Source organism: Copadichromis virginalis, linkage group LG15, assembly GCF_057382275.1.
Source record: "Copadichromis virginalis isolate Kocher_CV1m ecotype Utaka linkage group LG15, C_Virginalis_male_GT1.1, whole genome shotgun sequence".
NCBI lineage: Eukaryota > Metazoa > Chordata > Actinopteri > Cichliformes > Cichlidae > Copadichromis > Copadichromis virginalis.
In genome coordinates, this window is record NC_140632.1 from 12315082 (window position 1) to 12336979 (window position 21898).

At 39.4% G+C, this 21898-nt stretch overlaps 11 non-coding genes and 11 pseudogenes across 11 annotated transcripts; all 22 read right to left on the reverse strand.

The window, feature by feature from the left end:
- Window positions 1-2789: 2789 nt before the first annotated feature.
- On the reverse strand, window positions 2790-2905 carry LOC146691914 (U2 spliceosomal RNA; annotated as a pseudogene).
- A 636-nt stretch (window positions 2906-3541) lies between these two features.
- trnal-uaa (transfer RNA leucine (anticodon UAA)) lies at window positions 3542-3624 on the reverse strand. The gene has a single exon. It is a non-coding gene; the product is annotated as a tRNA-Leu (tRNA).
- Window positions 3625-4471: 847 nt separating this feature from the next.
- On the reverse strand, window positions 4472-4686 carry LOC146691916 (U2 spliceosomal RNA; annotated as a pseudogene).
- Window positions 4687-5329: 643 nt separating this feature from the next.
- LOC146691917 (U2 spliceosomal RNA) lies at window positions 5330-5520 on the reverse strand. Its single transcript, XR_014915393.1, has one exon. It is a non-coding gene; the product is annotated as a U2 spliceosomal RNA (small nuclear RNA).
- Window positions 5521-6156: 636 nt separating this feature from the next.
- On the reverse strand, window positions 6157-6239 carry trnal-uaa (transfer RNA leucine (anticodon UAA)). The gene has a single exon. It is a non-coding gene; the product is annotated as a tRNA-Leu (tRNA).
- An 847-nt stretch (window positions 6240-7086) lies between these two features.
- LOC146691919 (U2 spliceosomal RNA) lies at window positions 7087-7277 on the reverse strand. The gene has a single exon (XR_014915397.1). It is a non-coding gene; the product is annotated as a U2 spliceosomal RNA (small nuclear RNA).
- Window positions 7278-7913: 636 nt separating this feature from the next.
- Window positions 7914-7996, reverse strand: trnal-uaa (transfer RNA leucine (anticodon UAA)). Its single transcript has one exon. It is a non-coding gene; the product is annotated as a tRNA-Leu (tRNA).
- Window positions 7997-8843: 847 nt separating this feature from the next.
- On the reverse strand, window positions 8844-9055 carry LOC146691921 (U2 spliceosomal RNA; annotated as a pseudogene).
- A 643-nt stretch (window positions 9056-9698) lies between these two features.
- LOC146691922 (U2 spliceosomal RNA) lies at window positions 9699-9912 on the reverse strand (annotated as a pseudogene).
- A 643-nt stretch (window positions 9913-10555) lies between these two features.
- Window positions 10556-10770, reverse strand: LOC146691923 (U2 spliceosomal RNA; annotated as a pseudogene).
- Window positions 10771-11413: 643 nt separating this feature from the next.
- LOC146691924 (U2 spliceosomal RNA) lies at window positions 11414-11583 on the reverse strand (annotated as a pseudogene).
- Window positions 11584-12272: 689 nt separating this feature from the next.
- LOC146691925 (U2 spliceosomal RNA) lies at window positions 12273-12487 on the reverse strand (annotated as a pseudogene).
- Window positions 12488-13130: 643 nt separating this feature from the next.
- Window positions 13131-13342, reverse strand: LOC146691926 (U2 spliceosomal RNA; annotated as a pseudogene).
- Window positions 13343-13985: 643 nt separating this feature from the next.
- On the reverse strand, window positions 13986-14176 carry LOC146691927 (U2 spliceosomal RNA). The gene has a single exon (XR_014915399.1). It is a non-coding gene; the product is annotated as a U2 spliceosomal RNA (small nuclear RNA).
- Window positions 14177-14806: 630 nt separating this feature from the next.
- Window positions 14807-14889, reverse strand: trnal-uaa (transfer RNA leucine (anticodon UAA)). The gene has a single exon. It is a non-coding gene; the product is annotated as a tRNA-Leu (tRNA).
- Window positions 14890-15736: 847 nt separating this feature from the next.
- Window positions 15737-15949, reverse strand: LOC146691929 (U2 spliceosomal RNA; annotated as a pseudogene).
- Window positions 15950-16592: 643 nt separating this feature from the next.
- On the reverse strand, window positions 16593-16783 carry LOC146691930 (U2 spliceosomal RNA). Its single transcript, XR_014915409.1, has one exon. It is a non-coding gene; the product is annotated as a U2 spliceosomal RNA (small nuclear RNA).
- A 636-nt stretch (window positions 16784-17419) lies between these two features.
- Window positions 17420-17502, reverse strand: trnal-uaa (transfer RNA leucine (anticodon UAA)). The gene has a single exon. It is a non-coding gene; the product is annotated as a tRNA-Leu (tRNA).
- Window positions 17503-18349: 847 nt separating this feature from the next.
- On the reverse strand, window positions 18350-18564 carry LOC146691932 (U2 spliceosomal RNA; annotated as a pseudogene).
- A 643-nt stretch (window positions 18565-19207) lies between these two features.
- LOC146691933 (U2 spliceosomal RNA) lies at window positions 19208-19398 on the reverse strand. The gene has a single exon (XR_014915419.1). It is a non-coding gene; the product is annotated as a U2 spliceosomal RNA (small nuclear RNA).
- A 636-nt stretch (window positions 19399-20034) lies between these two features.
- Window positions 20035-20117, reverse strand: trnal-uaa (transfer RNA leucine (anticodon UAA)). The gene has a single exon. It is a non-coding gene; the product is annotated as a tRNA-Leu (tRNA).
- An 847-nt stretch (window positions 20118-20964) lies between these two features.
- On the reverse strand, window positions 20965-21167 carry LOC146691935 (U2 spliceosomal RNA; annotated as a pseudogene).
- Window positions 21168-21898: the final 731 nt, after the last annotated feature.

Consider the following 21898-nt stretch of genomic DNA (forward strand, 5'->3'; position numbering starts at 1 on the left):
TTCGTTAATCCATCTATTCCTGGTACCCTATTTACCTTCATTCCCTTTACCACCTTATATGCCTCTTCCATCGTTATTTCCCTTTCCAGAAACTCCCTATCTTCCTCTACTAATCTCCTCTTTAATGACCCCAAAAGAACATCTCTTTTTTCTGTCCCTACTTTTTCTTTTCTAAATAAATCCTCGTAATATTCTTTTACTACCCCCAACATGCTTTCCCTCCCTATAATCTCCTTCCCATCCTTTTCCAATTTCTCTATAACCCCCCTTTTATCCCTACTTTTCATCTTTTTAAAAAAATATGCGGAACACCTTTCATCTTCCTCATACTCTTTCTGTTTTAATTTATATGTTTCTGCTCTTGCCTTCCTCTCTAATAACTCTTCTTGCCTCACCTTTAAGTCTTCAATTTTCAAATCTACATTTTTTTCCTTCCCCTCCTTTTGTATAACATAAATATGTTCTATCTCTTTTTGTAACATATTAAATTCTTCTTTTCTACGTTTAGATCTATCTGTACAATATTCTATCGTAAATTTTTTTATCTTGCATTTTACATCCTCCCACCAATCCCCTTTTTTTCCATAAAGTTCTTTTACTTTCACCCATAAAGGGAAGATCTCTAAAAATTTATCCCTATAATCTTTTTCCTTTAACACCTCATTATTTAATTTCCAATATCCCTTCCCGTATTCCATCCCTTCTATCTCCAAATCCACCTCTACCGCCTGGTGATCCGTGAGTAGAACCGGAATCGTTTTTCCCCCTTTAATTTTACACTTTTTATCTATCAAAATATAGTCCAACCTACTCTGTACCCCCCTTGTATTCCTCCATGTATACCCTACTTTTTTCCCCAGAAGTCTGCCCATAACATCCGTTAACCCGTATTGTCTTATAAATGTCTTTAATGGGAGAGAAAATTTTTCTTTTTCTAAAGATACATTAAAATCCCCTCCCACTATAATATTTTTCCTTGTAATAAAACAAGTGTCCATCGACAAAAGGAGTTCTCTTCTTTGTTTTGGATCCACATGTGCATACACATTTATTATCCGGCTTTGGACCCCGTTTTTTTCTACATCTACCACCATCACTCTTCCCTGTATCACCGTATAACTTTCTTTTATTTTTATACTTTTATTTCCACACAACACTCCCACCCCTGTCCCATATACTCCTCCTATACTCCATGCCGATTCACCCCCCCTCCACTGCTCCGAAAAAATAACAACATCCTTCTCGTCCTTCAAATGTACCTCCTGTAATAAACATACATCAAAATTATAAAACAACAGAAATTCATATACCATTTGTCTTTTTCTGGCATTTTTTAACCCCCTTACATTTAACGTAATTATTCGGAACCTCACCATTTTGTAGTAAAAAAAGGGGTATCTATACACCTAAGCAGAGGGCACTTAATAATTTTATAACAAAGAAACAAAAGAAAAAAACAGATACCATCTCCTAGTGGTCTTTTTTGATCTTCATATCCCCTGGAAAAAAAGGAAAACTTTACAAAATTAGAGCCGAAAAAGAAAAAAAAAGAAAAACCTCTGTCGTCCATTTTCCCCTCCCTTATTAGTCCATGTTGACTTGCGCCAGCAAATTTTTTATAAATGGATCTTCCGATTTTTCTTCACTTTCTACTTCTTCTTCTTCAACGTCTCCATCACTCGTTAAATCACTCATTGGTGTGTGCATACATTCAGTCTGCGTCCCTCTCAACACATACGCTCCCATCTCCCCTCCCTCTTCCATCCGCTCTCCTTTACCTTCTTTCAAATTAGTCTCTCCTGGAGGGACTCCCGAGCTCACTCTCCTACGCCTTTTGGCCGACTTTCTTCGTGGCTTAGCTGCCACTTCCCATATTTGTCCTTCTTCGCACTGCTTCTCCCCATTTTTCTCCCCCATCTTATCGCCTTCTTCTTTTCCTTGTTCGGCCCCATCCTCTCCCCCCCCTTCTTCCTCATTAGTCTGATTCCTTTCTGCTGGTGGCGCCTCTTGTGCGCTTTCCCCAATATTTGTTCCTATATCCGTTTCTTCATACCGCTCTACCTCGGTCCCTGCTTTAGCTGCTTCCGAATATGATCTGGGCCTAGTGCAATCTCTTGCCATATGTGTATCTGAGCCACATAAGTGACACCTTCTAGGCTCTTTGCAGTCTCTTGTGATATGGCCATTTTTCCCGCAGCTCCTACACCTCACCTGCTCACAATTGTCTGCATTATGTCCCGTACTGCCGCATTTTCTGCATGCTTGTGGCTGTCCTGCATACACCAAAAAACCTCTGTCTGCTCCGATGGAAAACACTGCAGGCGGGTGGCAGTATCCATCTTCCGTTGTCATATCCATTTTAAGTTTTACCCGAAACTGTCTTTTTCCAGTCCATAGGCCTAGCCCGTCCTTTATTTTTCGTACCCCTGGGAGCACTGTAACGTACCGCCCCAGGAAGTACTTAATGGTCTCTTCTGTAACCCAGGGATTATACATGTGCACCGTTAAAATCCTATAATCGTTCCTGTATAACGGGGTTACCATATATTTTTTTAGTTCTTCATTTTCTTCTGTACCACATCTCTTTCTCACCTCCTCCGCGTACTCTCCCGTGCAAAAAGTCACGTCATAGTGCTTACTTGCCGTACTTTGCTGGAGGCAGTAGATTTCCTCTGGTTGTACCTTCAATGCATCATAAAGAATCCTTCGTCCGAAATTAATTCTGTCATGGAAATCCTTTTCTTTATCCATTAGTTCGAATCTCAAGGTATTCCTCGTTCCATACGACCATGTATTCCTCTCCGAAAAATTGGCCGACGTCGCCGCCATCCTACATTGCTTCTCGCCTTGTAACTGATAAGAACAGATACTACACTTGATCTTAGCCAAAAGGCCGAGAAGCGATACCCACATATCGCACGACAGAAACGACTCATTCTGCTTACTGCAACTCTAACTCATGGTTACAATGAAGAACACAGTCGCCTTCTAACAAATGGTAGAGGACAGGTCGATGTTTTACTGACGTTTTACCTCCGAAACATCACAATATAACTATGGTCGGCATGTTTCAGTTTTTAAACGGCGCCACATATATGACGACACTTTAGTTTCTGAAACGCCGGTCAGCGCATGCCGGTTAATGAGATTCAAAATCACGTGGTCGCCTGCAGTCCAATCAGCGGTCGTTGAGACGGAGCGTCTTCAATTCATTTTTATAACTTTCTTGGCGTTATAATTGTTTTCATAATATGATAATTACATACTGTTAAATTTTTAATGTTTCTCCTCCCGGTAACTGTATTCCTGTTATGTCTGGGCTTTCCCTAATTGCACAAGCCAACGGTTCTACATATAACATGTACAGTAAGACTGAGAGGGGGCGACCTTGGCACAGACCTCTCATTTGTCTTTCATCCCAGCTTTTTTGGGGGTGACTGGGTGGGGGGATATTGCTCACAGCAAATTCCTAAAAACTCCTATTGATCATTGTTGCTCCCATAGATACATTTCAGTTTACCAGTCATGAGGCTCCAAATTATACCAGGAGTGGGGTTTGAACCCACGAGAGCATGCGCTCATTGGAGCTTAAGTCCAACGCCTTAACCACTCGGCCACCCTGGTGCATATATATTGTGCATGCGTGTTCCTTTAGGAAACAGGAAGATTGGTAGGAGAAAGAAAGGTATTAATCTTGTTTGTTAGGATCATAGCCATAAATGGAGGACTCTTATAAAGTCCATGGATTTTCATTCACACATATTACATGAGGTATCTACTCTTTACACACTAAGGATCCACACTACCAGGGCTACGGCACACAGCTGTTTTATAAATCATCAAAACCAATACTATCCTAAGATTTATTATATACAAAAATGATCTGTTCCAAAATGTTTTCATGTAATCCTGAAAACAGAAAAACAATCTTCTGCACTATTAACCATCCACAAATGGAAACAACAGACAATACAGGTGATTTTAGCTAAAAAGCCAAGAAAAAATTGTGTGGTGTTTTTTTTTTCAAACGATGTAATTTACAGCCACAGAGGACAGAAAGCTGCAGTATGTAGAGAAAGAGAAGAGTTAAACCTATAATCAACATGAGTCCTTGTAGATGGCAGCCTCCGGTTTTTAAAGACTTCTATTGGTCTCTAGTGGACAACAGAGGTAACTGCAGGATTGGAGCCAGAATAGTGTAACTGCAGTTCAAAACGACATATTTTTTTGATTTCCCATAGAAAGTGTGTGTCCAGCCACGTGTCAGTCCAAGTGGCAGGATTTAGTAATTCTGGTAATAGTTAAATGTAAGTCATTCACAAATATTAAGTCGCAAGATTTCAGTCTGACTAACCTTGGAAGATTACACGAAGACAATGTCCAGATATGCAGACGCACGCATATATCTAGCGTATAAGAAATTTCTTTGCACAAACTGTTGAGTCAAATGCCATTTGTTTTTCACAGCTTCAGGGGGTGCACCGTTCCTAGAAATACTGCAATACCAGGTCGATGCGTGGAGTGGACGGAGCAAGCCCCTATTCCATCTCCCTGCTCCAAAAATCAATTTAATATATGGTCCCCGGGTAGGGGACGTATCAGATATTAAACTGATAAGAACAGATTTTTTTTTTTTTCTTTTTTTCTTTTTTTTTTTTCCTCTGCAGGGCTACGGCACACAGCTGTTTTATAAATCATCAAAACCAATACTATCCTAAGATTTATTATATACAAAAATGATCTGTTCCAAAATGTTTTCATGTAATCCTGAAAACAGAAAAACAATCTTCTGCACTATTAACCATCCACAAATGGAAACAACAGACAATACAGGTGATTTTAGCTAAAAAGCCAAGAAAAAATTGTGTGGTGTTTTTTTTTTCAAACGATGTAATTTACAGCCACAGAGGACAGAAAGCTGCAGTATGTAGAGAAAGAGAAGAGTTAAACCTATAATCAACATGAGTCCTTGTAGATGGAAGCCTCCGGTTTTTAAAGACTTCTATTGGTCTCTAGTGGACAACAGAGGTAACTGCAGGATTGGAGCCAGAATAGTGTAACTGCAGTTCAAAACGAGATATTTTTTTGATTTCCCATAGAAAATGTGTGTCCAGCCACGTGTCAGTCCAAGTGGCAGGATTTAGTAATTCTGGTAATAGTTAAATGTAAGTCATTCACAAATATTAAGTCGCAAGATTTCAGTCTGACTAACCTTGGAAGATTACACGAAGACAATGTCCAGATATGCAGACGCACGCATATATCTAGCGTATAAGAAATTTCTTTGCACAAACTGTTGAGTCAAATGCCATTTGTTTTTCACAGCTTCAGGGGGTGCACCGTTCCTAGAAATACTGCAATACCAGGTCGATGCGTGGAGTGGACGGAGCAAGCCCCTATTCCATCTCCCTGCTCCAAAAATCAATTTAATATATGGTCCCCGGGTAGGGGACGTATCAGATATTAAACTGATAAGAACAGATACTACACTTGATCTTAGCCAAAAGGCCGAGAAGCGATACCCACATATCGCACGACAGAAACGACTCATTCTGCTTACTGCAACTCTAACTCATGGTTACAATGAAGAACACAGTCGCCTTCTAACAAATGGTAGAGGACAGGTCGATGTTTTACTGACGTTTTACCTCCGAAACATCACAATATAACTATGGTCGGCATGTTTCAGTTTTTAAACGGCGCCACATATATGACGACACTTTAGTTTCTGAAACGCCGGTCAGCGCATGCCGGTTAATGAGATTCAAAATCACGTGGTCGCCTGCAGTCCAATCAGCGGTCGTTGAGACGGAGCGTCTTCAATTCATTTTTATAACTTTCTTGGCGTTATAATTGTTTTCATAATATGATAATTACATACTGTTACATTTTTAATGTTTCTCCTCCCGGTAACTGTATTCCTGTTATGTCTGGGCTTTCCCTAATTGCACAAGCCAACGGTTCTACATATAACATGTACAGTAAGACTGAGAGGGGGCGACCTTGGCACAGACCTCTCATTTGTCTTTCATCCCAGCTTTTTTGGGGGTGACTGGGTGGGGGGATATTGCTCACAGCAAATTCCTAAAAACTCCTATTGATCATTGTTGCTCCCATAGATACATTTCAGTTTACCAGTCATGAGGCTCCAAATTATACCAGGAGTGGGGTTTGAACACACGAGAGCATGCGCTCATTGGAGCTTAAGTCCAACGCCTTAACCACTCGGCCACCCTGGTGCATATATATTGTGCATGCGTGTTCCTTTAGGAAACAGGAAGATTGGTAGGAGAAAGAAAGGTATTAATCTTGTTTGTTAGGATCATAGCCATAAATGGAGGACTCTTATAAAGTCCATGGATTTTCATTCACACATATTACATGAGGTATCTACTCTTTACACACTAAGGATCCACACTACCAGGGCTACGGCACACAGCTGTTTTATAAATCATCAAAACCAATACTATCCTAAGATTTATTATATACAAAAATGATCTGTTCCAAAATGTTTTCATGTAATCCTGAAAACAGAAAAACAATCTTCTGCACTATTAACCATCCACAAATGGAAACAACAGACAATACAGGTGATTTTAGCTAAAAAGCCAAGAAAAAATTGTGTGGTGTTTTTTTTTTCAAACGATGTAATTTACAGCCACAGAGGACAGAAAGCTGCAGTATGTAGAGAAAGAGAAGAGTTAAACCTATAATCAACATGAGTCCTTGTAGATGGAAGCCTCCGGTTTTTAAAGACTTCTATTGGTCTCTAGTGGACAACAGAGGTAACTGCAGGATTGGAGCCAGAATAGTGTAACTGCAGTTCAAAACGAGATATTTTTTTGATTTCCCATAGAAAGTGTGTGTCCAGCCACGTGTCAGTCCAAGTGGCAGGATTTAGTAATTCTGGTAATAGTTAAATGTAAGTCATTCACAAATATTAAGTCGCAAGATTTCAGTCTGACTAACCTTGGAAGATTACACGAAGACAATGTCCAGATATGCAGACGCACGCATATATCTAGCGTATAAGAAATTTCTTTGCACAAACTGTTGAGTCAAATGCCATTTGTTTTTCACAGCTTCAGGGGGTGCACCGTTCCTAGAAATACTGCAATACCAGGTCGATGCGTGGAGTGGACGGAGCAAGCCCCTATTCCATCTCCCTGCTCCAAAAATCAATTTAATATATGGTCCCCGGGTAGGGGACGTATCAGATATTAAACTGATAAGAACAGATACTACACTTGATCTTAGCCAAAAGGCCGAGAAGCGATACCCACATATCGCACGACAGAAACGACTCATTCTGCTTACTGCAACTCTAACTCATGGTTACAATGAAGAACACAGTCGCCTTCTAACAAATGGTAGAGGACAGGTCGATGTTTTACTGACGTTTTACCTCCGAAACATCACAATATAACTATGGTCGGCATGTTTCAGTTTTTAAACGGCGCCACATATATGACGACACTTTAGTTTCTGAAACGCCGGTCAGCGCATGCCGGTTAATGAGATTCAAAATCACGTGGTCGCCTGCAGTCCAATCAGCGGTCGTTGAGACGGAGCGTCTTCAATTCATTTTTATAACTTTCTTGGCGTTATAATTGTTTTCATAATATGATAATTACATACTGTTACATTTTTAATGTTTCTCCTCCCGGTAACTGTATTCCTGTTATGTCTGGGCTTTCCCTAATTGCACAAGCCAACGGTTCTACATATAACATGTACAGTAAGACTGAGAGGGGGCGACCTTGGCACAGACCTCTCATTTGTCTTTCATCCCAGCTTTTTTGGGGGTGACTGGGTGGGGGGATATTGCTCACAGCAAATTCCTAAAAACTCCTATTGATCATTGTTGCTCCCATAGATACATTTCAGTTTACCAGTCATGAGGCTCCAAATTATACCAGGAGTGGGGTTTGAACCCACGAGAGCATGCGCTCATTGGAGCTTAAGGCCAACGCCTTAACCACTCGGCCACCCTGGTGCATATATATTGTGCATGCGTGTTCCTTTAGGAAACAGGAAGATTGGTAGGAGAAAGAAAGGTATTAATCTTGTTTGTTAGGATCATAGCCATAAATGGAGGACTCTTATAAAGTCCATGGATTTTCATTCACACATATTACATGAGGTATCTACTCTTTACACACTAAGGATCCACACTACCAGGGCTACGGCACACAGCTGTTTTATAAATCATCAAAACCAATACTATCCTAAGATTTATTATATACAAAAATGATCTGTTCCAAAATGTTTTCATGTAATCCTGAAAACAGAAAAACAATCTTCTGCACTATTAACCATCCACAAATGGAAACAACAGACAATACAGGTGATTTTAGCTAAAAAGCCAAGAAAAAATTGTGTGGTGTTTTTTTTTTCAAACGATGTAATTTACAGCCACAGAGGACAGAAAGCTGCAGTATGTAGAGAAAGAGAAGAGTTAAACCTATAATCAACATGAGTCCTTGTAGATGGCAGCCTCCGGTTTTTAAAGACTTCTATTGGTCTCTAGTGGACAACAGAGGTAACTGCAGGATTGGAGCCAGAATAGTGTAACTGCAGTTCAAAACGACATATTTTTTTGATTTCCCATAGAAAGTGTGTGTCCAGCCACGTGTCAGTCCAAGTGGCAGGATTTAGTAATTCTGGTAATAGTTAAATGTAAGTCATTCACAAATATTAAGTCGCAAGATTTCAGTCTGACTAACCTTGGAAGATTACACGAAGACAATGTCCAGATATGCAGACGCACGCATATATCTAGCGTATAAGAAATTTCTTTGCACAAACTGTTGAGTCAAATGCCATTTGTTTTTCACAGCTTCAGGGGGTGCACCGTTCCTAGAAATACTGCAATACCAGGTCGATGCGTGGAGTGGACGGAGCAAGCCCCTATTCCATCTCCCTGCTCCAAAAATCAATTTAATATATGGTCCCCGGGTAGGGGACGTATCAGATATTAAACTGATAAGAACAGATTTTTTTTTTCTTTTTTTCTTTTTTTTTTTTCCTCTGCAGGGCTACGGCACACAGCTGTTTTATAAATCATCAAAACCAATACTATCCTAAGATTTATTATATACAAAAATGATCTGTTCCAAAATGTTTTCATGTAATCCTGAAAACAGAAAAACAATCTTCTGCACTATTAACCATCCACAAATGGAAACAACAGACAATACAGGTGATTTTAGCTAAAAAGCCAAGAAAAAATTGTGTGGTGTTTTTTTTTTCAAACGATGTAATTTACAGCCACAGAGGACAGAAAGCTGCAGTATGTAGAGAAAGAGAAGAGTTAAACCTATAATCAACATGAGTCCTTGTAGATGGAAGCCTCCGGTTTTTAAAGACTTCTATTGGTCTCTAGTGGACAACAGAGGTAACTGCAGGATTGGAGCCAGAATAGTGTAACTGCAGTTCAAAACGACATATTTTTTTGATTTCCCATAGAAAGTGTGTGTCCAGCCACGTGTCAGTCCAAGTGGCAGGATTTAGTAATTCTGGTAATAGTTAAATGTAAGTCATTCACAAATATTAAGTCGCAAGATTTCAGTCTGACTAACCTTGGAAGATTACACGAAGACAATGTCCAGATATGCAGACGCACGCATATATCTAGCGTATAAGAAATTTCTTTGCACAAACTGTTGAGTCAAATGCCATTTGTTTTTCACAGCTTCAGGGGGTGCACCGTTCCTAGAAATACTGCAATACCAGGTCGATGCGTGGAGTGGACGGAGCAAGCCCCTATTCCATCTCCCTGCTCCAAAAATCAATTTAATATATGGTCCCCGGGTAGGGGACGTATCAGATATTAAACTGATAAGAACAGATTTTTTTTTTTTCTTTTTTTCTTTTTTTTTTTTCCTCTGCAGGGCTACGGCACACAGCTGTTTTATAAATCATCAAAACCAATACTATCCTAAGATTTATTATATACAAAAATGATCTGTTCCAAAATGTTTTCATGTAATCCTGAAAACAGAAAAACAATCTTCTGCACTATTAACCATCCACAAATGGAAACAACAGACAATACAGGTGATTTTAGCTAAAAAGCCAAGAAAAAATTGTGTGGTGTTTTTTTTTTCAAACGATGTAATTTACAGCCACAGAGGACAGAAAGCTGCAGTATGTAGAGAAAGAGAAGAGTTAAACCTATAATCAACATGAGTCCTTGTAGATGGAAGCCTCCGGTTTTTAAAGACTTCTATTGGTCTCTAGTGGACAACAGAGGTAACTGCAGGATTGGAGCCAGAATAGTGTAACTGCAGTTCAAAACGAGATATTTTTTTGATTTCCCATAGAAAGTGTGTGTCCAGCCACGTGTCAGTCCAAGTGGCAGGATTTAGTAATTCTGGTAATAGTTAAATGTAAGTCATTCACAAATATTAAGTCGCAAGATTTCAGTCTGACTAACCTTGGAAGATTACACGAAGACAATGTCCAGATATGCAGACGCACGCATATATCTAGCGTATAAGAAATTTCTTTGCACAAACTGTTGAGTCAAATGCCATTTGTTTTTCACAGCTTCAGGGGGTGCACCGTTCCTAGAAATACTGCAATACCAGGTCGATGCGTGGAGTGGACGGAGCAAGCCCCTATTCCATCTCCCTGCTCCAAAAATCAATTTAATATATGGTCCCCGGGTAGGGGACGTATCAGATATTAAACTGATAAGAACAGATTTTTTTTTTTTTCTTTTTTTCTTTTTTTTTTTTCCTCTGCAGGGCTACGGCACACAGCTGTTTTATAAATCATCAAAACCAATACTATCCTAAGATTTATTATATACAAAAATGATCTGTTCCAAAATGTTTTCATGTAATCCTGAAAACAGAAAAACAATCTTCTGCACTATTAACCATCCACAAATGGAAACAACAGACAATACAGGTGATTTTAGCTAAAAAGCCAAGAAAAAATTGTGTGGTGTTTTTTTTTTCAAACGATGTAATTTACAGCCACAGAGGACAGAAAGCTGCAGTATGTAGAGAAAGAGAAGAGTTAAACCTATAATCAACATGAGTCCTTGTAGATGGCAGCCTCCGGTTTTTAAAGACTTCTATTGGTCTCTAGTGGACAACAGAGGTAACTGCAGGATTGGAGCCAGAATAGTGTAACTGCAGTTCAAAACGAGATATTTTTTTGATTTCCCATAGAAAGTGTGTGTCCAGCCACGTGTCAGTCCAAGTGGCAGGATTTAGTAATTCTGGTAATAGTTAAATGTAAGTCATTCACAAATATTAAGTCGCAAGATTTCAGTCTGACTAACCTTGGAAGATTACACGAAGACAATGTCCAGATATGCAGACGCACGCATATATCTAGCGTATAAGAAATTTCTTTGCACAAACTGTTGAGTCAAATGCCATTTGTTTTTCACAGCTTCAGGGGGTGCACCGTTCCTAGAAATACTGCAATACCAGGTCGATGCGTGGAGTGGACGGAGCAAGCCCCTATTCCATCTCCCTGCTCCAAAAATCAATTTAATATATGGTCCCCGGGTAGGGGACGTATCAGATATTAAACTGATAAGAACAGATTTTTTTTTTTTTCTTTTTTTCTTTTTTTTTTTTTCCTCTGCAGGGCTACGGCACACAGCTGTTTTATAAATCATCAAAACCAATACTATCCTAAGATTTATTATATACAAAAATGATCTGTTCCAAAATGTTTTCATGTAATCCTGAAAACAGAAAAACAATCTTCTGCACTATTAACCATCCACAAATGGAAACAACAGACAATACAGGTGATTTTAGCTAAAAAGCCAAGAAAAAATTGTGTGGTGTTTTTTTTTTCAAACGATGTAATTTACAGCCACAGAGGACAGAAAGCTGCAGTATGTAGAGAAAGAGAAGAGTTAAACCTATAATCAACATGAGTCCTTGTAGATGGAAGCCTCCGGTTTTTAAAGACTTCTATTGGTCTCTAGTGGACAACAGAGGTAACTGCAGGATTGGAGCCAGAATAGTGTAACTGCAGTTCAAAACGACATATTTTTTTGATTTCCCATAGAAAGTGTGTGTCCAGCCACGTGTCAGTCCAAGTGGCAGGATTTAGTAATTCTGGTAATAGTTAAATGTAAGTCATTCACAAATATTAAGTCGCAAGATTTCAGTCTGACTAACCTTGGAAGATTACACGAAGACAATGTCCAGATATGCAGACGCACGCATATATCTAGCGTATAAGAAATTTCTTTGCACAAACTGTTGAGTCAAATGCCATTTGTTTTTCACAGCTTCAGGGGGTGCACCGTTCCTAGAAATACTGCAATACCAGGTCGATGCGTGGAGTGGACGGAGCAAGCCCCTATTCCATCTCCCTGCTCCAAAAATCAATTTAATATATGGTCCCCGGGTAGGGGACGTATCAGATATTAAACTGATAAGAACAGATTTTTTTTTTTTTCTTTTTTTCTTTTTTTTTTTTCCTCTGCAGGGCTACGGCACACAGCTGTTTTATAAATCATCAAAACCAATACTATCCTAAGATTTATTATATACAAAAATGATCTGTTCCAAAATGTTTTCATGTAATCCTGAAAACAGAAAAACAATCTTCTGCACTATTAACCATCCACAAATGGAAACAACAGACAATACAGGTGATTTTAGCTAAAAAGCCAAGAAAAAATTGTGTGGTGTTTTTTTTTTCAAACGATGTAATTTACAGCCACAGAGGACAGAAAGCTGCAGTATGTAGAGAAAGAGAAGAGTTAAACCTATAATCAACATGAGTCCTTGTAGATGGCAGCCTCCGGTTTTTAAAGACTTCTATTGGTCTCTAGTGGACAACAGAGGTAACTGCAGGATTGGAGCCAGAATAGTGTAACTGCAGTTCAAAACGACATATTTTTTTGATTTCCCATAGAAAGTGTGTGTCCAGCCACGTGTCAGTCCAAGTGGCAGGATTTAGTAATTCTGGTAATAGTTAAATGTAAGTCATTCACAAATATTAAGTCGCAAGATTTCAGTCTGACTAACCTTGGAAGATTACACGAAGACAATGTCCAGATATGCAGACGCACGCATATATCTAGCGTATAAGAAATTTCTTTGCACAAACTGTTGAGTCAAATGCCATTTGTTTTTCACAGCTTCAGGGGGTGCACCGTTCCTAGAAATACTGCAATACCAGGTCGATGCGTGGAGTGGACGGAGCAAGCCCCTATTCCATCTCCCTGCTCCAAAAATCAATTTAATATATGGTCCCCGGGTAGGGGACGTATCAGATATTAAACTGATAAGAACAGATTTTTTTTTTCTTTTTTTCTTTTTTTTTTTTCCTCTGCAGGGCTACGGCACACAGCTGTTTTATAAATCATCAAAACCAATACTATCCTAAGATTTATTATATACAAAAATGATCTGTTCCAAAATGTTTTCATGTAATCCTGAAAACAGAAAAACAATCTTCTGCACTATTAACCATCCACAAATGGAAACAACAGACAATACAGGTGATTTTAGCTAAAAAGCCAAGAAAAAATTGTGTGGTGTTTTTTTTTTCAAACGATGTAATTTACAGCCACAGAGGACAGAAAGCTGCAGTATGTAGAGAAAGAGAAGAGTTAAACCTATAATCAACATGAGTCCTTGTAGATGGAAGCCTCCGGTTTTTAAAGACTTCTATTGGTCTCTAGTGGACAACAGAGGTAACTGCAGGATTGGAGCCAGAATAGTGTAACTGCAGTTCAAAACGAGATATTTTTTTGATTTCCCATAGAAAGTGTGTGTCCAGCCACGTGTCAGTCCAAGTGGCAGGATTTAGTAATTCTGGTAATAGTTAAATGTAAGTCATTCACAAATATTAAGTCGCAAGATTTCAGTCTGACTAACCTTGGAAGATTACACGAAGACAATGTCCAGATATGCAGACGCACGCATATATCTAGCGTATAAGAAATTTCTTTGCACAAACTGTTGAGTCAAATGCCATTTGTTTTTCACAGCTTCAGGGGGTGCACCGTTCCTAGAAATACTGCAATACCAGGTCGATGCGTGGAGTGGACGGAGCAAGCCCCTATTCCATCTCCCTGCTCCAAAAATCAATTTAATATATGGTCCCCGGGTAGGGGACGTATCAGATATTAAACTGATAAGAACAGATACTACACTTGATCTTAGCCAAAAGGCCGAGAAGCGATACCCACATATCGCACGACAGAAACGACTCATTCTGCTTACTGCAACTCTAACTCATGGTTACAATGAAGAACACAGTCGCCTTCTAACAAATGGTAGAGGACAGGTCGATGTTTTACTGACGTTTTACCTCCGAAACATCACAATATAACTATGGTCGGCATGTTTCAGTTTTTAAACGGCGCCACATATATGACGACACTTTAGTTTCTGAAACGCCGGTCAGCGCATGCCGGTTAATGAGATTCAAAATCACGTGGTCGCCTGCAGTCCAATCAGCGGTCGTTGAGACGGAGCGTCTTCAATTCATTTTTATAACTTTCTTGGCGTTATAATTGTTTTCATAATATGATAATTACATACTGTTACATTTTTAATGTTTCTCCTCCCGGTAACTGTATTCCTGTTATGTCTGGGCTTTCCCTAATTGCACAAGCCAACGGTTCTACATATAACATGTACAGTAAGACTGAGAGGGGGCGACCTTGGCCTCTCATTTGTCTTTCATCCCAGCTTTTTTGGGGGTGACTGGGTGGGGGGATATTGCTCACAGCAAATTCCTAAAAACTCCTATTGATCATTGTTGCTCCCATAGATACATTTCAGTTTACCAGTCATGAGGCTCCAAATTATACCAGGAGTGGGGTTTGAACCCACGAGAGCATGCGCTCATTGGAGCTTAAGGCCAACGCCTTAACCACTCGGCCACCCTGGTGCATATATATTGTGCATGCGTGTTCCTTTAGGAAACAGGAAGATTGGTAGGAGAAAGAAAGGTATTAATCTTGTTTGTTAGGATCATAGCCATAAATGGAGGACTCTTATAAAGTCCATGGATTTTCATTCACACATATTACATGAGGTATCTACTCTTTACACACTAAGGATCCACACTACCAGGGCTACGGCACACAGCTGTTTTATAAATCATCAAAACCAATACTATCCTAAGATTTATTATATACAAAAATGATCTGTTCCAAAATGTTTTCATGTAATCCTGAAAACAGAAAAACAATCTTCTGCACTATTAACCATCCACAAATGGAAACAACAGACAATACAGGTGATTTTAGCTAAAAAGCCAAGAAAAAATTGTGTGGTGTTTTTTTTTTCAAACGATGTAATTTACAGCCACAGAGGACAGAAAGCTGCAGTATGTAGAGAAAGAGAAGAGTTAAACCTATAATCAACATGAGTCCTTGTAGATGGCAGCCTCCGGTTTTTAAAGACTTCTATTGGTCTCTAGTGGACAACAGAGGTAACTGCAGGATTGGAGCCAGAATAGTGTAACTGCAGTTCAAAACGACATATTTTTTTGATTTCCCATAGAAAGTGTGTGTCCAGCCACGTGTCAGTCCAAGTGGCAGGATTTAGTAATTCTGGTAATAGTTAAATGTAAGTCATTCACAAATATTAAGTCGCAAGATTTCAGTCTGACTAACCTTGGAAGATTACACGAAGACAATGTCCAGATATGCAGACGCACGCATATATCTAGCGTATAAGAAATTTCTTTGCACAAACTGTTGAGTCAAATGCCATTTGTTTTTCACAGCTTCAGGGGGTGCACCGTTCCTAGAAATACTGCAATACCAGGTCGATGCGTGGAGTGGACGGAGCAAGCCCCTATTCCATCTCCCTGCTCCAAAAATCAATTTAATATATGGTCCCCGGGTAGGGGACGTATCAGATATTAAACTGATAAGAACAGATTTTTTTTTTTCTTTTTTTCTTTTTTTTTTTTCCTCTGCAGGGCTACGGCACACAGCTGTTTTATAAATCATCAAAACCAATACTATCCTAAGATTTATTATATACAAAAATGATCTGTTCCAAAATGTTTTCATGTAATCCTGAAAACAGAAAAACAATCTTCTGCACTATTAACCATCCACAAATGGAAACAACAGACAATACAGGTGATTTTAGCTAAAAAGCCAAGAAAAAATTGTGTGGTGTTTTTTTTTTCAAACGATGTAATTTACAGCCACAGAGGACAGAAAGCTGCAGTATGTAGAGAAAGAGAAGAGTTAAACCTATAATCAACATGAGTCCTTGTAGATGGAAGCCTCCGGTTTTTAAAGACTTCTATTGGTCTCTAGTGGACAACAGAGGTAACTGCAGGATTGGAGCCAGAATAGTGTAACTGCAGTTCAAAACGAGATATTTTTTTGATTTCCCATAGAAAATGTGTGTCCAGCCACGTGTCAGTCCAAGTGGCAGGATTTAGTAATTCTGGTAATAGTTAAATGTAAGTCATTCACAAATATTAAGTCGCAAGATTTCAGTCTGACTAACCTTGGAAGATTACACGAAGACAATGTCCAGATATGCAGACGCACGCATATATCTAGCGTATAAGAAATTTCTTTGCACAAACTGTTGAGTCAAATGCCATTTGTTTTTCACAGCTTCAGGGGGTGCACCGTTCCTAGAAATACTGCAATACCAGGTCGATGCGTGGAGTGGACGGAGCAAGCCCCTATTCCATCTCCCTGCTCCAAAAATCAATTTAATATATGGTCCCCGGGTAGGGGACGTATCAGATATTAAACTGATAAGAACAGATACTACACTTGATCTTAGCCAAAAGGCCGAGAAGCGATACCCACATATCGCACGACAGAAACGACTCATTCTGCTTACTGCAACTCTAACTCATGGTTACAATGAAGAACACAGTCGCCTTCTAACAAATGGTAGAGGACAGGTCGATGTTTTACTGACGTTTTACCTCCGAAACATCACAATATAACTATGGTCGGCATGTTTCAGTTTTTAAACGGCGCCACATATATGACGACACTTTAGTTTCTGAAACGCCGGTCAGCGCATGCCGGTTAATGAGATTCAAAATCACGTGGTCGCCTGCAGTCCAATCAGCGGTCGTTGAGACGGAGCGTCTTCAATTCATTTTTATAACTTTCTTGGCGTTATAATTGTTTTCATAATATGATAATTACATACTGTTACATTTTTAATGTTTCTCCTCCCGGTAACTGTATTCCTGTTATGTCTGGGCTTTCCCTAATTGCACAAGCCAACGGTTCTACATATAACATGTACAGTAAGACTGAGAGGGGGCGACCTTGGCACAGACCTCTCATTTGTCTTTCATCCCAGCTTTTTTGGGGGTGACTGGGTGGGGGGATATTGCTCACAGCAAATTCCTAAAAACTCCTATTGATCATTGTTGCTCCCATAGATACATTTCAGTTTACCAGTCATGAGGCTCCAAATTATACCAGGAGTGGGGTTTGAACCCACGAGAGCATGCGCTCATTGGAGCTTAAGTCCAACGCCTTAACCACTCGGCCACCCTGGTGCATATATATTGTGCATGCGTGTTCCTTTAGGAAACAGGAAGATTGGTAGGAGAAAGAAAGGTATTAATCTTGTTTGTTAGGATCATAGCCATAAATGGAGGACTCTTATAAAGTCCATGGATTTTCATTCACACATATTACATGAGGTATCTACTCTTTACACACTAAGGATCCACACTACCAGGGCTACGGCACACAGCTGTTTTATAAATCATCAAAACCAATACTATCCTAAGATTTATTATATACAAAAATGATCTGTTCCAAAATGTTTTCATGTAATCCTGAAAACAGAAAAACAATCTTCTGCACTATTAACCATCCACAAATGGAAACAACAGACAATACAGGTGATTTTAGCTAAAAAGCCAAGAAAAAATTGTGTGGTGTTTTTTTTTTCAAACGATGTAATTTACAGCCACAGAGGACAGAAAGCTGCAGTATGTAGAGAAAGAGAAGAGTTAAACCTATAATCAACATGAGTCCTTGTAGATGGCAGCCTCCGGTTTTTAAAGACTTCTATTGGTCTCTAGTGGACAACAGAGGTAACTGCAGGATTGGAGCCAGAATAGTGTAACTGCAGTTCAAAACGACATATTTTTTTGATTTCCCATAGAAAGTGTGTGTCCAGCCACGTGTCAGTCCAAGTGGCAGGATTTAGTAATTCTGGTAATAGTTAAATGTAAGTCATTCACAAATATTAAGTCGCAAGATTTCAGTCTGACTAACCTTGGAAGATTACACGAAGACAATGTCCAGATATGCAGACGCACGCATATATCTAGCGTATAAGAAATTTCTTTGCACAAACTGTTGAGTCAAATGCCATTTGTTTTTCACAGCTTCAGGGGGTGCACCGTTCCTAGAAATACTGCAATACCAGGTCGATGCGTGGAGTGGACGGAGCAAGCCCCTATTCCATCTCCCTGCTCCAAAAATCAATTTAATATATGGTCCCCGGGTAGGGGACGTATCAGATATTAAACTGATAAGAACAGATTTTTTTTTTTTTCTTTTTTTCTTTTTTTTTTTTCCTCTGCAGGGCTACGGCACACAGCTGTTTTATAAATCATCAAAACCAATACTATCCTAAGATTTATTATATACAAAAATGATCTGTTCCAAAATGTTTTCATGTAATCCTGAAAACAGAAAAACAATCTTCTGCACTATTAACCATCCACAAATGGAAACAACAGACAATACAGGTGATTTTAGCTAAAAAGCCAAGAAAAAATTGTGTGGTGTTTTTTTTTTCAAACGATGTAATTTACAGCCACAGAGGACAGAAAGCTGCAGTATGTAGAGAAAGAGAAGAGTTAAACCTATAATCAACATGAGTCCTTGTAGATGGAAGCCTCCGGTTTTTAAAGACTTCTATTGGTCTCTAGTGGACAACAGAGGTAACTGCAGGATTGGAGCCAGAATAGTGTAACTGCAGTTCAAAACGAGATATTTTTTTGATTTCCCATAGAAAATGTGTGTCCAGCCACGTGTCAGTCCAAGTGGCAGGATTTAGTAATTCTGGTAATAGTTAAATGTAAGTCATTCACAAATATTAAGTCGCAAGATTTCAGTCTGACTAACCTTGGAAGATTACACGAAGACAATGTCCAGATATGCAGACGCACGCATATATCTAGCGTATAAGAAATTTCTTTGCACAAACTGTTGAGTCAAATGCCATTTGTTTTTCACAGCTTCAGGGGGTGCACCGTTCCTAGAAATACTGCAATACCAGGTCGATGCGTGGAGTGGACGGAGCAAGCCCCTATTCCATCTCCCTGCTCCAAAAATCAATTTAATATATGGTCCCCGGGTAGGGGACGTATCAGATATTAAACTGATAAGAACAGATACTACACTTGATCTTAGCCAAAAGGCCGAGAAGCGATACCCACATATCGCACGACAGAAACGACTCATTCTGCTTACTGCAACTCTAACTCATGGTTACAATGAAGAACACAGTCGCCTTCTAACAAATGGTAGAGGACAGGTCGATGTTTTACTGACGTTTTACCTCCGAAACATCACAATATAACTATGGTCGGCATGTTTCAGTTTTTAAACGGCGCCACATATATGACGACACTTTAGTTTCTGAAACGCCGGTCAGCGCATGCCGGTTAATGAGATTCAAAATCACGTGGTCGCCTGCAGTCCAATCAGCGGTCGTTGAGACGGAGCGTCTTCAATTCATTTTTATAACTTTCTTGGCGTTATAATTGTTTTCATAATATGATAATTACATACTGTTACATTTTTAATGTTTCTCCTCCCGGTAACTGTATTCCTGTTATGTCTGGGCTTTCCCTAATTGCACAAGCCAACGGTTCTACATATAACATGTACAGTAAGACTGAGAGGGGGCGACCTTGGCACAGACCTCTCATTTGTCTTTCATCCCAGCTTTTTTGGGGGTGACTGGGTGGGGGGATATTGCTCACAGCAAATTCCTAAAAACTCCTATTGATCATTGTTGCTCCCATAGATACATTTCAGTTTACCAGTCATGAGGCTCCAAATTATACCAGGAGTGGGGTTTGAACCCACGAGAGCATGCGCTCATTGGAGCTTAAGTCCAACGCCTTAACCACTCGGCCACCCTGGTGCATATATATTGTGCATGCGTGTTCCTTTAGGAAACAGGAAGATTGGTAGGAGAAAGAAAGGTATTAATCTTGTTTGTTAGGATCATAGCCATAAATGGAGGACTCTTATAAAGTCCATGGATTTTCATTCACACATATTACATGAGGTATCTACTCTTTACACACTAAGGATCCACACTACCAGGGCTACGGCACACAGCTGTTTTATAAATCATCAAAACCAATACTATCCTAAGATTTATTATATACAAAAATGATCTGTTCCAAAATGTTTTCATGTAATCCTGAAAACAGAAAAACAATCTTCTGCACTATTAACCATCCACAAATGGAAACAACAGACAATACAGGTGATTTTAGCTAAAAAGCCAAGAAAAAATTGTGTGGTGTTTTTTTTTTCAAACGATGTAATTTACAGCCACAGAGGACAGAAAGCTGCAGTATGTAGAGAAAGAGAAGAGTTAAACCTATAATCAACATGAGTCCTTGTAGATGGAAGCCTCCGGTTTTTAAAGACTTCTATTGGTCTCTAGTGGACAACAGAGGTAACTGCAGGATTGGAGCCAGAATAGTGTAACTGCAGTTCAAAACGAGATATTTTTTTGATTTCCCATAGAAAGTGTGTGTCCAGCCACGTGTCAGTCCAAGTGGCAGGATTTAGTAATTCTGGTAATAGTTAAATGTAAGTCATTCACAAATATTAAGTCGCAAGATTTCAGTCTGACTAACCTTGGAAGATTACACGAAGACAATGTCCAGATATGCAGACGCACGCATATATCTAGCGTATAAGAAATTTCTTTGCACAAACTGTTGAGTCAAATGCCATTTGTTTTTCACAGCTTCAGGGGGTGCACCGTTCCTAGAAATACTGCAATACCAGGTCGATGCGTGGAGTGGACGGAGCAAGCCCCTATTCCATCTCCCTGCTCCAAAAATCAATTTAATATATGGTCCCCGGGTAGGGGACGTATCAGATATTAAACTGATAAGAACAGATTTTTTTTTTTTTTTTTTTTTTTTACATTTCCATTTACTCAACATTCCATTGAATACTTTTCATATTTCACAAAAACATCTTTTACATCATTCATAATAATCCTTCCACCTGTCCTTAATCGTGTCTATTCCCCATCTTTGTAATTCATGCCGATATATCCCCTCAAATTCCCTCTCTATATCCTTTATTGTTCCCATCTCTTTCCATTCATACCCCCCCCTTATATACCCCTGTCTTGCCCTCCATATCTTAAGTTTTGTAATTGATAACAACATACAACGTATTTTATTTTCCTCCTTCTTTTTATCCTTAGGCCTAAGATAAGTTATTTCCTCATATGTCAAAGCCTCTAGTCCCTTATACCTCCTCTTCATTCCAGCCCATACCTTTTTTGCATATTTGCACCCCCATAGGACGTGTTCAATCGTTTCTTCCTCTGTGCAATTATCCCTCGGACATTCTTTTAACTTCCCCAAATTATGTGCATACATCGTAGTCCTTACAGGTAATTTCCTATGTAGGTGCATCCAATTAAAATCTTTCAAAACATTCTTATAACTCTTATCCTGTGCGTATTCCCAGACTTCCGAACTCACTATCCCCTGGTTGTAGTTAGCATTCCTCACCAGTTTTTTATACAGAAGTTTATGATTTTGTATTGTATCCACCTCCCTGCACTCTATATGTCTCTTTCCCCACTTAACCATCCTCTGAAAGTATTCTGGTCTTGTCTCTGCCTTCGGCCCCTGATTTTCCCACCCAATTAAAAACCGGTATGGA